Genomic DNA, 18326 nt, shown 5'->3' on the forward strand with positions numbered 1-18326 from the left:
ATATATTTATATTAAACAAATCTGTACCGCTAGAACCCATGAAGTGCCAGGGATGCAGCAGTACTGCAACTGCAACCCATGCAGTACTTTTTAAGAAAGGTCAGAATCATGCTTGACCGCCAGATTTTTGCTTGACCCTAATTAAGAGTACCCACTTTATGAGGCTGGATGGACACTAGAATCAACAGGGTTTTGAATCAACATGGCCACAGTGTAACGGAATAAATAATTATCTTTCACAGCCGGATTTATCCCGGGTCTTTGGAGTTAGTAGCACAGTACCTTACCACTGGTTCACGCCGTTCCCTATATATAATATTTTATTCATGATTTTGACACTGTCCTACATTCGTACTACATACATACAAGAGCTGTTAGAGAGAGGTATGGACGTTTCTAAGTAAACAAAATGAAGCCTGTTAAATTCACTTTAAAGTGGTTAATACAAATATTTTTAGCGGAATAGCTGTTTCCATATTTTCCAAAAATAAATTCCCTAAGCTGAGATTTCTCGTTTTAAAATTTTTTTTAAACTGTCTTGGGTACTTCGATACATACAGAGCTCTTTATCAACTCATATTTTCGAAAATTTACTCTAATTTAAAAAAGGTTAACGTACTATCTTTCGCCTAGTAGACTAGTTTCGAACATATCGAGCATGAAACAAAAAAAAAAAAAGTAAAATTTTAGATTTTTTTAAATAATAAAAATCCTCTGGCCGCATGCCGATTGTGAAATTTTCTATTTCTAATGTCAATTCGAACCAAACAAAAACCTATAAAAAATCCGAACTATACTATACTTATTTTTTCTTTTACTTACCTACGAGTTTATGTGGGATATATAGTAAGGGAAATTATTTATTAAAACTGCCGACATTGTTATTCTAACCACTTTGTGAAAGCAGATGTACATTTTTCATTTCAGGTGAATGGACAAACGTTTTATATGTCCAAACTAAGGTTTTTGTGCTAGTAAAGTATGAAATAAATTCTTATTTATTTATTTTTTTTCACAGGCTTCCGGACTATATAATGTTATAATAACAAAAAATGAGAGGCATGAATAGCTTAAAATAGTAATTTAAAACAGCATAAATATATATAACATTTCTTTTAATTAAATCTAATATTCTTTAAAAAATATGAAAAGTATACATAGACTGCAGAAAATAAAAAAAAACTAATGGAAGATTATATTTAATTATTTGAAAGTGACACTATCAAAGGTTTCATTTCGTTTTTCATGCGATCCTGACCACTAAAGTAATTAATTTCGATGTAGATATAATTTCTCAATGGAATCCAATTACAAAATAATTACAACCAATTAGCATGGCAAATGTACAACGTTGTAATGTTCATTGGCAAAGTGATGGCTATATGTTCCATGAATTTTTCAATTAGTTCAGTGATTGCGACATCATATTATGTTCGTATTCTATCACTGGAATAAATAAAATCATTTATTGTTTTGATAAATTATTTCTTTCTAGTAGAATATTTACTTGTACTTTAAGTATAGTATAGAATCATAGAATTGGGATCGTAGAAAATTTCAGTATCTTTCAGACAAGCCTCTAGAATGAAATTGAACCGTGGGGGGGGGGGGGGGGGTAAAATTTTTCTTTTTGTGGGACCGCCTCTTAATGATAAAATTTTCGAATTATTCGTAAAACTAATAGCAAGCCAAGGGGTCAAACCTTTCGGAAATATCCATAACATGATTTTAAAACAGGATGGACAAGGGTTTTTAATTACGGTACAGAGGTTTGGAAGGCAGAAAAACAACTATTTTTTTTAGGTATTGGAAAAATCATTATTTTTTCTATAATATTGATAGATTATTTACCTAAGACAATCTAATAATTTAATCGAAAATATTTCCATCTTTACTGCCAACTACCTATATATGGGATATATTGTAACAGAAAGTATTGAGATCATGTAAAATTCTGAATTTTTGACGGAAATACACGTTTTGAGTTCGAGTACAAATAACCGAGATTCGCAAAACGGTGTGTCAGTTTTTATTTTCAACTGGCTATATTTCTCATTATATATGAATTTCATCGAATTCGCTTATATGATATTTTATAAGTAAAATATACGAGATAATTAATAGTTCAGGCAGGAATACAAACTATTTATCTCGTAGAGGTCAGTCTAGGTTTTAAATAAAATTCATGTTTTTTGAGTGATATTGAAATAAAATTCTACAACTACAAACTATTCAACATAACATTTCAGAACGACATAATACATTATACTGCTATTGTACAGTATATCCGCACTATATGAGAAGTTAAAAGCCGTTAAGGTCGATTCAAATGTAAATATTATGGTAATTAGACAGTAAATAAATTTAATTATTGGAAAAGTTTGTCGAGGGGTGCGGTCAGCAAATACTACTCTTACAATATATTGGTAGTTACCAGTAAAAATAGAAATTACAAATTACAAACTACCATATATTCATACACCTACCTATATGTATGTATTCAATTACTTATTTCGTCAGGGAGGTACGAAAAAAAAAATAGAAGTACACCGCAAAATACAGATTACCCCTTTCCAAATAATCAAATTTTCTCAGCCCTCTCTTGAAATGCATTTCCATAATGCAGAAAAAGAGGTTACTTCCAACCCGTTTTCGTCATGACTTCATCCCACGTTCCCATGGGGCAATTTCCGACTAACTTATCTTAGGTAAATTACCTATTTGTCAATAGATAATGACTTTTCCAATATTTTGAAAAATGTTTTTTTTTCCGCATTCCAACCTCTGCACTGTATTAACTTGTACCGCCTATTTTAAAATTATTTCCATGGTATTTCTAACATTTATTCCGTTTGCTTAGTTTTTAGTTATTAGTTATTCTAATAATTCGAAAACGTTACGTTCCCTGGTTCATCCTAGATGCTTGACTGAAAGATCCAGTAATTTTTCACCAAGACGAAGAATTCAGGTAAGTGACTCTCAAAACTATGTTTCAACAGACTGATGATGCTAGATGCAGAAATCCCTGCTGTAGAATACAACTGGGTCTCACAAGTTAATATGATAGCCCACCAATATGAATGTAGAAATGAGTTCAATACCTCAAACAAAAACGGAATATTGAAACATTAAGGCGATATTCTTGAAAAGATCCTAAACCACAACTTCTCAACTGACATCAATAGAGCGTTGAACTCAAACATTAACTCCATATACCGATCACACTGCAGTTTCAACCTACTAAAATCTCAAGCTTATCTAACATATAGGCTAAATTAAAAAAAAGTAAGGTGCATCAAGCAACTAAGAAACTATACTATATACTAAACTAACAAAGTACACCATGGAAGCAAATCTTTCGGTTTCAAGGTAAACAAAATCTGTCCGTTCTGCAAAAGTTATTTCAATAATGAATGGAATATGATCTGGATGCGGTAAAAAAAAACGCAAATAGTAAATGGTTATACTATATGAGTGTTTAATTTTAAAACCCATTTACAATTTGAGTTTCTTTTTTCTTGATAGGCTCAATAAAAATAGTATACTCATTTACTATTTGAGTTTTTTTTTTTTTTTTGATAGGCTCAATAAAATAGTATACTCATTTACTATTGGAGTTTTTTTTTTTTTTTTTTATAGGCTCAATAAAAATAGTATACTCATTTACTATTTGAGTTTTTTTTTTTTTTATAGGCTCAATAAAAATAGTATACTCATTGACTATTCGAGTTTTTTTTTTTTTTGATAGGCTCAATAAAAATAGTATACTCATTTACTATTTGAGTTTTTTTTTTTTTTGATAGGCTCAATAAAAATAGTATACTCATTGACTATTCGAGTTTTTTTTTTTTACCGCACCCGGACCATATTCCATTCATCTATACACACGGTCAATCAACAATCTTCTACATTGTCCAACCTTTAAAAAAAATAGACAATACATCTTAAAGCCACCCATATCCGTATCTTGCGACCTACAAAATATCGAAAATATATTGAACATTGATAATGAAACTAAATTGAACAGACTCTATATTTTACGTTTAACAGTATTTAATAAGTTTGATTTTATAACTGGTATATAAATAGAAACATGTAAATAGTTTTCGAAGCCAATTGATTTCTGTACATACATTACGCTTTCGTTTATTTAAAATAATTCTCAATATTATAAGTTTCATATAATGGAAGATTAAAATAAATTCCAACAAATCCCATCAAATTACCTTCACACTTCGTCTTAAACCTACCGTCTGCCATACAGTATACTTTAATAATGTGGCTCTTACGCCTGTTGAACAGATCCGCTACCTTGGACTACATCTGGACAAACGACTAACCTGGAATGCTCACACAAGACTGAAAATACAGGAAACTGCATGTCGATTTCGACTATTACAGCACTTACTAGACAAACGGTCCAAACTTCCAATTCATTACAAAAGACTGATTTACATGACAATTATAAGGCCTATCTGGACATACGGCGTTGAGCTCCGGGGCTCCACTAAACCTTCGAATTCCTCTCGTATCCAATCCTTTCAATCCAAAATCCTTCGTAAAACCCTAAATGCTCCCTACTTTGTCACCAATAAAATCATCCACAAAGACCTTAATGTTCCATTTGCAATCGATCTAGCCCGAACCAGATATCAATCCTTCCATTACAAACTCCCTAAACACTCAAACCCATTAGTTTCTTCTTAGTAATCTTGCTTCCTCTTTTATTCCGGAAAATCCTCCGAAGCGTCTGAAAAGAAGATGGCCTCGAGACCTTATATTGTAAAAATGTTTTTAGAGTGGTACCATAGGGTAGTTTCTTTACATGCTTGTACCATACCATTATGATTTCCTCAAATTTACTTGATGTATTTATGTACAGTTGTAAATATCAATAGATAAATTAAAAAAAAAATATATAATGGAATAATGAATATTATGTTAATACTTTTGTATTATCCAGTTTGTTTTATTTTTTTGTTTATTGTTCTGTTATTAAGCACTCGTTTTATCTTTTGTTTATTGTTTTTCTAATGGAGCAGTAGACTCAGGTTTTGTTTTATAAGTATATTTATGTAACCAATTTGTACAAAACTGGGCCTTCATAAATAAAATATATTCTATTCTAACTATAATGGGTGATATCTCTTGTACTGCATTTCAAATGCATTGTGGGACGGGAATGCGCCTGAAAATTGGAAAATGAGTTGAGTCTGCTGTCTGATGATGGGGTTCATAAAATTTCGTGATGCCTGTAGTCAGTAAGTTAGTAGTTTTCTGTTTGTTCGTGTGTGTGTGCCACCTTTGTGGCCGCCCTGTCGGTGTCATTGTCCTAAATAATGGGTTCGTACAGTACTGTAGGCTGTCACAAAGGTTTGATATGTCTCCTCGATATAGGATACATCAGCCGGTAGTTCGAATTTCGTATGCTCTGTCTTTGCTCTTTGAAGTAAAGTATGTCTCACTATACGTCTGGGTATACCGCTCTGAAACTGTTCGAGCCTCTTCACCGTAGAAGGTTCGATAATTTGAAAGAGTTTGGATTATTTTTTAATGAAAATTTAAATAATTGTAACGAAAATAGAATGACTAACAAATCTTCAAAGCCGTTAAGAGGGCTCAGAGATACTATATATATCTCATACATCTTCAGAGGTACTAAATATATCACATACATGGTATTTTATGTAATTTAATCTCATTTTTTATTATTTGTTTGTTCAAGAGTACATGATACGTATGTTATGAAGTGTTAAGTAGAAATATTTTCAATAAAAAGATAATTATTAAAAAAAATTAAAAGATTGAAAGTTTTTTTTTATTTAAAATAAATAATTTAATTTCTATCCATTTTAGTCTCAACACATTTTATCTTTCTTATAAGTCCGAGGTTTCGGCCAATCCGGCCATCCTTAAGGACAATCTACTACAAAACAGCTTTTATTACATGTATGATCGATCTTCAAACATTTCAAAATACTTGACATTATTATTTATAATTTATCTTACCTTAATACAATTTTGGAATATATGATTTAAAAACTGCCCAGGTCAAAAACAACAATTTCTATGAAACATAAAAATCATTAGGTAAAATATATTTTTTTTGATAATAAGTATATCCCACATATGTTTAATTACCTATTCGTCAATATTCACATTAAAAACCAAAATTAAAATCATTTATCATAGTCGCTATTTGTTAAAACTTTATCACAACAATGCTTATAGCCTTCCTCATCCACCACTCAGTTCAAGTATTAAAATTATTTATTATAACTACACTTTTGTCAATTTTCCTCTTTATTTCATTAGTAAAATTCCTATCAGGGCTAATTATAATCATCCACATTCAATTTATCCTATATTATTCATAAATTAATTTTACTTAATAACGCAGCATAGTGTTGGTTCAAATTTCTTTTATCTGTTTTGAAATTCACTGTATAATCAATATTTTCAGATATGTAAATGGATTCAAGTATTTTCCTTTTGAATGTATTATTCTCTTTATGTAAAATCATTGTATTTTCAAAATCAAAAATATGCTGGTTCTTGCTTGCATGTTGTACTAGTGCCGTTTTATTTGGACCCCTCTCCTTGTTTTTCAAATCATTATTGTGTTCAAATGATTATTGGTTTTTTTATTTATTATTATTTAAATGATTGCCTTAGAAGTTTTTTTTATTAATACTTCGACTTCATAATACTATTTCACGAATTAAACAGATGTACACTCCGAGATATTGGAAAATGAAATTGCATCAGATTCTTATTATTTGTTTGTTCGTAAACCTTTATTCTCACAGTAGTAGCTGAACGAATTTCGATAACTAAATATTTTTATTACACTGGGTTTTATGCGATGAGAGACATTTCAAAAGCCACCAATTGACAAGTACTCCAATACTCGACCAAGGCGCCCGCATTGGCTTCGTTATCTGTTTCCGGCTGGGTGTGATAGCATAGCAGTTGAAATGGAAGTTCCCGTTTCGATATTGCCTTATTTAAGAATATTTACAAACAATATGTTCATCTTTGTGTATAATAATGGATAAGCTGGAAATATTCTGCTTTTGTTTTTTTAATATAAATGAATCGCAAATATTTTATCATATCTTAAATTACAGGTTATTTATAGTTAGAGAAAATTTGAAATTCTTGAAATCCTCGGTCGTTTCAGAAAAAAATATTTTTTTATTATTCACTGGGAAAATATCCCCCCCCCCTGCTAATTTTCCGAATGAACCTTTTAGTTGACTGATTGAAAAACTTCAATTTTGACCAAAATAATAATATTTCTTATTAAAAAATTTTTAAATTTTGGTTTTGCAAATGTATTATATAATTATAAATATATAAACAGCTTGATAAGAATAAGAACCATTTTTTAATGATGAATTTTTATTGAATTAATATTGAAAAATCTAAGAATGATTTTATAGAGTTAGGGGTGGTTTGGGTCATCTTCTCAGCTGATTTATAACTGTATTTGCATAAAAATACATCTAGTAAATGTAATGTTAGATTACAATGGTGTGATATAGACATTTAGAGAAACTAGCTATTGGTAGCTCTGTAATATAATTTCTACATTAGAATGTCTTGAGGCTATTTTCTTTTCAGGCACCTCGGAGGATTGTCAGGAATGGGAGAGGAATTACGTTTAGAAACTAGTGGGTTTGGGTGGCTAGGGAGTTAATAATGGAAGGATTGCTATCTGCTTCAGGCTAGGTCGGTTACATATGGAACATTAAGATCTTTATGGATGGTTTCATTTGTGACAAAGTAAGGAGCATTGAGGAATGCAGGAAGGATTTTAGAATATATTGATTAGATATGTCTTACTATAGTCATATAGTACAGTATTCTGTAATGGATTGGAAGTTTAGACCGTTTGTCTAGTACGTGCTGTAATAGTCGGAATCGAAGTGCAGGTTCCCTTTCTTTTCAATATTGTGTGAGGATTCCAGGATAGTCGTTTGTCCGGACGTAGTTCTATTCTACAGGGGTTCTGTAGGGCAGTCGGTAGGTTTACGACGGAGGGCAAAGGTGATTTGATGGGATTTATTTTTATCCTCCAATTTTGACATCATTCTTCGAGGTTTGTGATATAGAACAAACACAAAAAAAAAATTATTTAATAACAAAGTCTACATGAAAACATAATCAGATTGGCTTAACGGAGAAACTGCGCATGCAACCTCAATTTAAAATCTGTACTTTACTTCACAACTAATGCATCGCAAACACTACAGACACACATAACATCTATTGAAGAATGGTGTCAAAACTGAAGAATCAAAATAAATCCTGACAAATCCCACCAGATCACCTTTACTCTCCGTCGTAAACCTCTATCCTCCTGTCCTACAGTATCCTTTCTAAATACTCCACTACCACTTGTTGAACAAATTCGATACTCAGGACTCCATCTTGACCAGAGACTTACTTGGGATCCACACACAAGACTAAAACGACAAGAAACTGCTCGTAGATTCCGATTGCTACAACACTTACTTGACAAAGACTCTAAACTTCCCATTCACTACAAAAAATTACTATACACTACGATAATTAGACCAATTTGGACATATGGAATTGAGCTCTAGGGCTCCACCAAACCATCAAATTCCTCCCGCATCCAATCCTTGCAATCCAAAGTCCTACGTAAATTCTTGATGCTCCTTATTACGTTTCAAATAAAGTGATTCACAAAGACCTTAACATCCCATTCATTGCAGATTTGGCACAAAACTGATATGTGTCTTTTCATTCCAAACACCTTACCCATCCTAACCCATTAATTCTTAATCTTTCATCCTTAACAATCCCTGATAACCCTCCGAGGCGTGTGAAAAGAAAATGGCCACGGGACCTTCTAATTTAAATTAATGCTTGAAATACCACTAATGGGTGGTTCCTTCCCAAGATTTTCAAGTGTATATGAAACATACAACATATTTACTTATTTTATTTATTATTTGTACAGTTGTAAATCACAATAAATAAATTTAAAAAAAAGTATTTTACTTCGCTGCCAAGTCATAAAAAATACTTTTGGGCCGTCTAATTTGATGGGGAGCTTCCTCAACCAAGCCCCGAATTTCTGGCTGATAAGCAAGAGTTAGTATTCTCATGCCATGATTATCAACGAATATTTCTATTTGTTCACTGAGAAGATTAACTTTATGGAGCATCAATTGCTTTCTCATCAGCTGATTTTCATAATATGATATTCATAATAGAATTTGTTTGCTTAAAAAAGACTAACTGATAGTTAAGAATCAAGAGTTTGATAAAATATATACCGATACCCAACTTGACTTCGGTTTTGAGCTATTTTTATAGGACCTGTTTTCGAAATATTGGTGTTTCAAGGAAAATGCGTTTGCGCAATTCAATTAATCAAATTCATATAAGATCTTTTCAACTCTCATGCCCAAATTTCCTTCAAATTAGAAGAAGCAGTTTTCGAAATATAGATGCCAAGGGAAATACGCTTACGAGCGAAAGTAGTGAACAAAATCTGATTAATTCGACATTGGACCTATTTTGTTCACACAATATCCTAAAGGTGCATCAATAGCCGATTAACTTTTCGATGGATAGTGCTCCAACACAATTTTGACTGTGGACTGACAGACAGATTAGTACCAGAGCCCAAGAGAAATGAGAGAAAAAGCCTGTTATTTAACTACAATTTTTAATTATTTTAATGAAAACTATGTATAATTATAGTTAATTATAATTACATGTATAACTAGTCAAAAATGGTGAGTCTGCCAATATAGGTAAGGGAAATAAAAAATGGTAACTGTTTCAAAAATGTGAAAAAAAAAATTAATTTTCTTTCAAAGCTCCATTTCATTAAAACTACCAACAGTAGTAGAAAACCTAATAGAACACCATTTCAATCAGAGCAAAATTTCTAAAATATAAGCACGAAAGGTGCTTTTTACGTTTTGTGATTCCTGTGACATAGTTTAAAAAAGGAACATTACATAAAAATGCACTGAAAAATCAGTAGTTGTCTTCCAGCACCCTAATCAAAGCTAGTTGAATATACTATAAAGTAATATTATGAGAGATAGTTGACTGTGGATGATGAATGAGGAGAAGATGGTTGGGGGTACGGTCAATGAAAAACACAAAAATGTTCGATTAACCTATTTTTAATGTGCCAACGTTTCGGCTAGAGTTTCTACCCTTCTTCAGGGCTGATCGCTGGAAAAGAAGACTAGACTCGCTGCCCCTGAAGAAGGCTAGAAACTCTAGCCGAAACGTTGGCACATATAAAGTAATATATTCAACTATAGTACCTTTGTCTTCGTAGTAGTAATTTTTATAATATTTGACAAAATAAATTTACAAATTGTTGATTTCTAATTGTTTGAACAAAATACTTGGATTTATGAAAAAATATATCTCAGGAAGTATTAGATGTACAGTTGTCTGATAACACTCACATAAAATCTAGTTCAACATAATATAAAGTAGCTTATGACAATTATTTTCGTAGGATTAGTAGTTTCCATGATAAATAAAATAAATAAAATTCTAGTTCTGACAAAATTTCATATTGATATGCAAATATAAGTAACTACCCCTCCTAGATATGTGTCATAAACTACTTTATAGTACCTTAAACTAGTTCTAATTAGAGTGTTGGCAGTGAGGAAGTAAAATATTTTTTACTTAATCAAGTTTTAGTTGTATGTTACGTTTACTTGGCTGGGATAAATAGAATCTCTCTGGCTTAACCTAAAATAATAAATTTCCTTATAAATTAAAAATTCCTTGTAACTTAATTGAACAATCTAATTTAAACAAAACCACTTTTCAGGTCCAGTATTAAAATTTTGAGTTTGATAATTTTCTGTAAGTTAATTAATAACGGATACATTAGCTATACTATCAGAAATTTAACCCTCCTCCTCACCTCCGTACGCCCATACAAAACTTTCCCGGGAAAGTAGTTCCTCTGGCATATGTTCAAACTTTCTCTCCCATCTCATCCTCCCTTTTTCTCATGGCTGACACTATGAGTTATGTGAGAGCCTCAGCATGAGTCCAGGATTCGTTTATTTCCTTTATTTTTGTTTCCTTACCTCCAGTCTGGGCACCGAATATACTGCCCAACATTTTATTTAATATGAAATATTAAACTATAATTTACTTTTGCGAAATAAATAATCTTCATTATTATTTAAAAATGAGAATGTAAATAAATTTAAAATAAAAAGGTCTGACATATGAAGCTGTTATTATTATTAAGAAATAATTACGTTAAATGTTGTTATAGAATTTATTATTGGTAACTATTCAATCGAATAAATATATCAAATTTAATATATAAAATTATAAAATTTTTTTTTCACAAGGTCTGTTATATTTGTTTTCTTAGAATTTTCTTCGTTGATTTTTTGGCTCTTGTTTAGTAGTGTAAACCTTCACAGATCTTCAAATATATTTACTTCTTATTTATTTATGATTATATTTATTTTTTGATTATTTATTTTATATTTTATCTTGCTTATATATATTTTCCCCCTGTTCACATTTTACTAAAACTATCTGATAAATCTATGTATAGGAAGATGGTCAGGGTTGCGGTCAAAAGAGAAATAAAAATTGTTTAAAACTATTCTTTTTTTTTTCCGACGTTTCGCCCCACTTTGTAGGGCTTCATCAAGGCTGTTCAGAGCAAACGGGTGAACAGTAGGCAACAATACCCGTTTGCTCAGAACAGCCTTGATGAAGCCCTACAAAGTGGGGCGAAACGTCGGGAAAAAAAATATTTGTAAACTATTTTTGTTTCTCCTTTGACCGTAACCCTGACCATCTTCCTATACATCAATTTTTACGGTCAACTATATATACATATATATCTGATAAATCGTTTATATATTCGATGACAAATTTCTGGTAGTATATTATTCTACTTTTAATACTAATTCTGCTGTTCTTTGATCGTCTCTGAGGATCGTTTCATATCAGGCTCTAATACAAAACTATTGAGGTATACTGGAAGATTATTGATTGACCGTGTGTAAAGATGAAAGGAATATCGTCCGGGTGCGGTCAAGAAAAACTCAAATAGTAGAAATATACTATTTTAATGAGCCATATTTAATTAGCCATATATTTTAATGGCTCATTAAAATAGTATATTTCTACTATTTGAGTTTTTCTTGACCACACCCAGACCATATTCCTTTCATCTATTGAGGTATAATTTGAAGTATGAACATACCTGAAATATGTGGGTAATAATCATATTGTTATATACTAATTGTCATATTGTTTCTAACCATAATTGTGAATTGTTAAAACTATTATAGCTAAATGCCATATTGTAACTAAAAACTATTTGTCATATGTGAAGATGGTCGGGGAGGGGTGATGGAGCTGTTAACGAGGTGCGGTCAACAAATAACCACAAATAAACAAAAAAAGATATTTATTCTTGCCTACGTTTCGACCTGAATTTCAGATCTTCATCAGGTCAAAAAAACTAAAAAAAAAAGTAACAACCATCATTCAGAGAAACATACAAAATTAAAAGAAATAAATAAACCAACAAATTAAGACATACATAACAGTGGATTGAAAATAAAGTAGATGATTAATAACCATTGAAGTAGATAGTAGAAGATTCATAACTGTTTTTTAGATAATACTTATAGATCTTATCTTATGCCTATCTTCTTACCTCTATAATATTATATTAATCTTTCACTGTTACCATCATATATCGTACTTTGTTTGTTTATTTATTTTTTTTAAATTTTTATGTTTCTCTGAATGATGGTTGTTATCTGTTTTTTGTTTTTTAGCACTGATGAAGACCTGAAATTCAGGTCGAAACGTCGGCACGAATAAATATTTTTTCTCTTTATTTGTTACCGCACCCCCCGATCATCTTCACATATTAATCTACGGTGAACCCACAACATCTTATTATTTGTCATATGGTTCTTAAATCACAATTATTGTTTAGAGTTAATTGACAGAGTAACCATTATGCTGAAAATAAATTGGAAATAATAGCTCATATAGTCAATTTTAATAAATACTTGAAACATCTCACCATATAGAGTTCGGAATTTTATTTTAAGTTTGAAGTGTCCAATCAAAGTTTGGAGCATTTTGATTATAGAGAAACATTTGGTTCAACAGAGTTATAATTTATTTCTGTGTTAATGGAATTGAATCCTCGTTAGCGGAAACTAGATTTCCTTTCATCTTGTGCCCTTACCATTGTTCTGACTGTGTGGACTAGTTGGAATCTATTGTTCGCGTTTTGAAGCTCATCCCTTTTTGTATAATTGGAGCTCGATCAATTTATTGATGTTCTGTTGTTTAACAACCAATTATAAAATTGTACTTTTTCAAATCAGAACTATATTCTCCTAAATCTATCATGACAAGTATAAGGATTGTAAGTACGTTAATCCCATGTCCTTTTTATAGTACAGTACTATTTTTTAACTCTTTGTCTTACTATGTGTTTTGGTGCCCTTGGAAGTACCTATTTAGATTTTTTAAAATAAGATTGCTGGTGCGAGGGGCGTTTCGTAACTGGAAAACCGACCTCTTCCCCAGAGAAATATGTTCACTGGTTCGGGTTACAAAAAATAAAAACAACGGACGACCTGAAATGATTATCATAAAAACGAAATAATAAAGAAAATTAAAGAATACAAAAAATCTTCCAAGTGATAAACAAATTTAATTAAATTAAAATATTAACAAAAAATGAACAGGTGTGTTGTTAAAAAAAAATAAATAAAATAATGAGTGTGAAGTAAAAAAGAAAATATTTTGATATATATAAAACACACAAAAACCAATTCTCTTTACACAAAAATAATAGGTTAATTAGAAGGAAACAGAAAAAAAATTTGAAGCTTGATGAAAGAAGAAAAAGAAAGATAGTCACTCACAGATGGATGGGGGGGGGGATGTCGATATGCGCATATCGATAACTACTTAAGGATATTTCCTCCGCAACATCCGCCGTCATCCAGATGTTGATGATAAAGGTCGGTTGAAAATTGGGTCCTGAAACGTACCTCAAAAATCTAGTGGCCTCAAAAAGCGGTGAGCCGGTGGGTACCTCTTAACTCTGACTGCCTTATCAGTCCGTATACAGGCCGTAATCCCATTGTACACGTAGTGTTGTGTTATACGTGCCGAGCCGCAGTGATGTATGTACCACAAAAAAACTCATTAATTACAAAAAATAAAACTGAATTGTTGTTAAAAAAAGGAAATTAACTTATAATTTAAAAAAATGAAAAACCACTTGGAAGTAAAATATATATATTTTTTTAAATTATTTATTTATTGTAATTTACGACTGTACAAAATAATACAATAGGTAAATATGTAGTATGTTTCATATACACTTGAAAATCCTGGGAAGGAACCACCCATTGGTGGTACTTCAAACATTAATTTAAACTAGAAGGTCCCGTGGCCTCTTCTTTTCAGACGCCTCGGAGGATTATCAGGGATTGTTAAGGATGAAAGATTAAGAATTAATGGGTTAGGATGGTTAAGGAGTTTGGAATAAAAAGACACATATCTGTTTTGGGTCAAATCTGCAACGAATGGGATGTTAAGGTCTTTTTGAATGAGTTTATTGGTGACGTAATAAGGAGCATCAAGGATTTTACGTAGGATTTTGGATTGTAACGATTGGATGCGGGAAGAATTTGATGGTTTGGTGGAGCCCCAGAGCTCAATTCCATATGTCCAAATTGGTCTGATTATTGTAGTGTATACTAATTTTTTGTAATGAATGGGGAGTTTAGAACGTTTGTCAAGTAAGTGTTGTAGCAATCGGAATCTACGAGCAGTTTCTTGTCGTTTCAGTCTTGTGTGTGGATTCCAAGTAAGTCTCTTGTCAAGATGGAGTCCTAAGTATCGAATCTGTTCAACAGGTGTTAGTGGCGTATCTAGAAAGGATACTGTAGGACAGGAGGGCAGAGGTTTACGACGGAGAGTAAAGGTGATCTGGTGGGATTTTTCAGGATTTATTTTAATTCTCCAGTTTTTACACCATTCTTCAATAGATGTTATGTGTGCCTGTAGCGTTTGTGATGCATTAGTTGGGTCGTTGTTTACAGAAAGTATACATGTGTCATCAGCGTATGTTGTTAACACTGTGTTAGGGTGGGTTGGGATGTCAGCGGAAGTAAAATATAAAAGAGAAAAAAAAGAAAGTACCCTTTTTTAGGCTTTACCTCCCTCCCCCCCAAAAAAAAAAATTGAGCTATCTACATTTTATCTCATCAATTAATATCGAAACAATTATCATAATAGATCTAGCTGATAATAAATTTAGTTGTAATCGCGCACGAATCGAAGGTGATATGAAATGTAAGTAGGATACATCCTATGACATCAGTTCAAGATTGTTTATGTTTTAATGACATAATCTTCCAAACTATTAAAATCCTATCTGAACTATATTGGAAAAATCAGAGAGTCGAAAATATTTTGTAATTAAAAGAAAATTTGAGTCCATAGGAAAAAAAGCGGCCTAACCCACAATGTAATTTCATTTTTAATAAAACAGAATTATTTTAATCGGCCTGGTGCTTCTGTATACCCCAACATTTAAAATATAAATGGAATCAGGTTTCCAAAGGCATCAAACACAAATCGAGTTCATTGTATGTACTCAAAAATCCGTATAGGAGGTTTTCAAGATGTGGTTTAAACCAATTTTGCTATCATAGCTTGATATGTTTCTATAAACAATTATATGTATATATTTTTTTTAAATTTTACATTATTTTTTTATTGCTGTAGTTATTTATTAATATCAAATGTTTGGCTTGTCAACATGCCCTTCAGTTTACCTAGACTATCACCCTATACCACAACACATACACTGTAACTTATTTAGGACTTGCCTATGGCAGAAGGTTGACATGGGGCCCACACACGTAAAACGCTAAATTTCCGACTGAGACAATTATATTCCATTCTACACAGACGTTCTAAATTATCTCTTTGAAACTTAATGTATACAGTTACTTACTGATACCCATATGGACTTAGCCTGCCAAATTTATTGACCTGCTAAAAAGACAAATTCAATAAATATAAACTTTTCAATAGTAATTGAAGTTATTATAATGCAGTGCATATTGAAGTTATTGTATTTTAATTGATTTTTGAATAAAAATTGAAGAACCTAGTAAGTTGATATTTTTCGGTAATATTTCTTTTAAAATAATATGAAGGTTCGCAATGAAATTCATTGTTTGCACCTAAAAAAATATATATATAATATGAATTTTCATAGCAATAGAAAAATATTTTTTTTTTACGAAAATTATTTGCCCAACTGGGACTTTCATTATTACATTTTATTCTTCTTCTAAGTGATAATCGATATATAAAAAAATATAAATAACATCGATATATGATCTTCAATATAAATAATATTGACCTTAGAGTTCGGTAGAGGGGGAGGTGATGTGGTTTTGGAGGTTACTGTAACATTGACCTTGTTTGCGGCTGTATTTTCTAGTCAAGTGCCACATAAATATTTATAATGCCTATCGGATTCCCAGCACCAGTTTTGTTGCCGTCAGTCTACGCCTCGGCTCCCTGCATAATGGAGCTGCGTCAGCTGACTTAGTGAGTAGTGTCACACTAAAGTTCAAATTTAATTTTTAAATGCTACTAATGAAAATTAATTTTGGCAAATATCATAAAAGATAATGAATATGAATTGCTTTATATTGCGTTCAACGAGCTTCAACTTGAGCCGTACTAGAACAGTTTACTTTCAATGTTTTATACAGCTTACCAAACTTTTTTTGCTACATCTATTTTTTTTTTACACATCTTTACATCAAATAGTTCCTCAAATATCGAAAATTTGTTTTAAAATTTATAAGCACTATAGCAATTTAAATACCCAAGATTAATTATATTTTACGAAATAATCGTTAGTGTTAATCTTGTTTGAAAAAAAATGTTGGTATTTGAAAAATTGTCTCAAGATAAGAAAGTAAAGAGTTCTGTTAGGGCACAATTTTAAGCTCGTTAAATGCACCATAAATTAGTTTATAATGATTATTTTCCTATAAATAGTAATTTTTATATTACCAAAGTATATTTAAAAAACGTTCCTTGTTAGTTGGAAAAAATATAGCAGATTGAAAAACTGAATCTATTAAAATATTGAACGTAAATAGTTGTATTAAGGATGAATTTGAGCTCGTCAAATGTATCTTAAAGGAATAATTTTATTTAATTAACGTTTATTTTTCTAGGAATAGTAGTTTTCATTATATTTACCAAAATATATCCACAAAAAGTTCCTCGTTATTTGGAAAAAATATTGCTAATTAAAAAATTCAATCTCTTAAAATATTGAACGTAATTAGTTCTATTAGGGCTAAAGAAGCTCGTTAAATACACATAAATTAATAATTTTTTTTTAATTATAGATTATTTTCCTAAGAATAGTAGTTTTTATGATATTTCGTGATGAAAAGCAAACTTCATTTGTGCCTAGTTATCTTTAAATAAAAGTGTGAATTTAGAGGTAAAGGCTGCAATAAAAAGATAAAGTTTTATAACTCAAGAACGAGTTTAACGACTATGTAAACTCAACAAATAAGTTTAGGTTTGTTTATAGGTATGTGGAAAAAATTCGTCGTTCAATTTGGAAAAGAACAATAATTAACCATTCGTATTAATAAGAATCAGTATGTGTCAGGTTATGAACCATAAGTACCAATATGGGTATTACGTAACTACAACTTGAAAACTCTTTTAATTATTAATTAAAAAATATGACCTTATACTTTAATTAACTTTATATCTTCGGTTGTTAAATTTAATAACTGCCAGTCCGTTTGCATTCTACTAGCTCTCAGATGGAAATTTTAGGCGTGGAATCCTCAGCCTATTCCATCAGCAAATTGCCCGTTTTATCATCTCATACTTGAGATTTTCATATTTCTAAGCCAACTGCTTAAGCGCTATCTGGAGGAGCGCCAATGTAATTAGATAGCCCATTATTTTCCCTGCTTTGTTCTCCCTAAGCTCCATAATTATTATTACTTATGCATTGTGATTTGTCCAGAAGAGTATTGTATAATTCATTAAATATTAATTTTTTTTTAGTCGAATAATAGTTAATCTAGTTTAATAACTATATAAGCCTAATGGGAAACATTTATTAAAGACTGAAAATAATAAGATATTTTTATGTCATTCATAAAAAATTTAGATCGTTTGTCTAGTAAGTGCTGTAATAGTCGGAATCTGCGTGCAGTTTCCTGTCTTTT

The 18326-nt window shown here is 31.1% G+C and overlaps 1 protein-coding gene across 5 annotated transcripts in view; it reads left to right on the forward strand.

The window, feature by feature from the left end:
- LOC106677142 (anoctamin-7) overlaps positions 1 to 18326 on the forward strand; it is a 384257-nt gene that overhangs the window by 24587 nt on the left and 341344 nt on the right. Inside the window, exon 1 of one of the 5 annotated variants that reach the window (XM_067051978.1) lies at positions 16611 to 16662. The exons of the other annotated variants lie outside the window; for them this stretch is intronic. The gene's annotated coding sequence lies outside the window, so the exon portion shown is untranslated. Of the gene's footprint in view, positions 1 to 16610; positions 16663 to 18326 lie in introns of those variants that run through there. 5 annotated transcript variants of the gene reach the window in all.

This window comes from Halyomorpha halys, unplaced genomic scaffold (assembly GCF_000696795.3).
Source record: "Halyomorpha halys isolate HHAL.00 unplaced genomic scaffold, Hhal_1.1 Scaffold88.1, whole genome shotgun sequence".
In the NCBI taxonomy this organism is placed as follows: domain Eukaryota; kingdom Metazoa; phylum Arthropoda; class Insecta; order Hemiptera; family Pentatomidae; genus Halyomorpha; species Halyomorpha halys.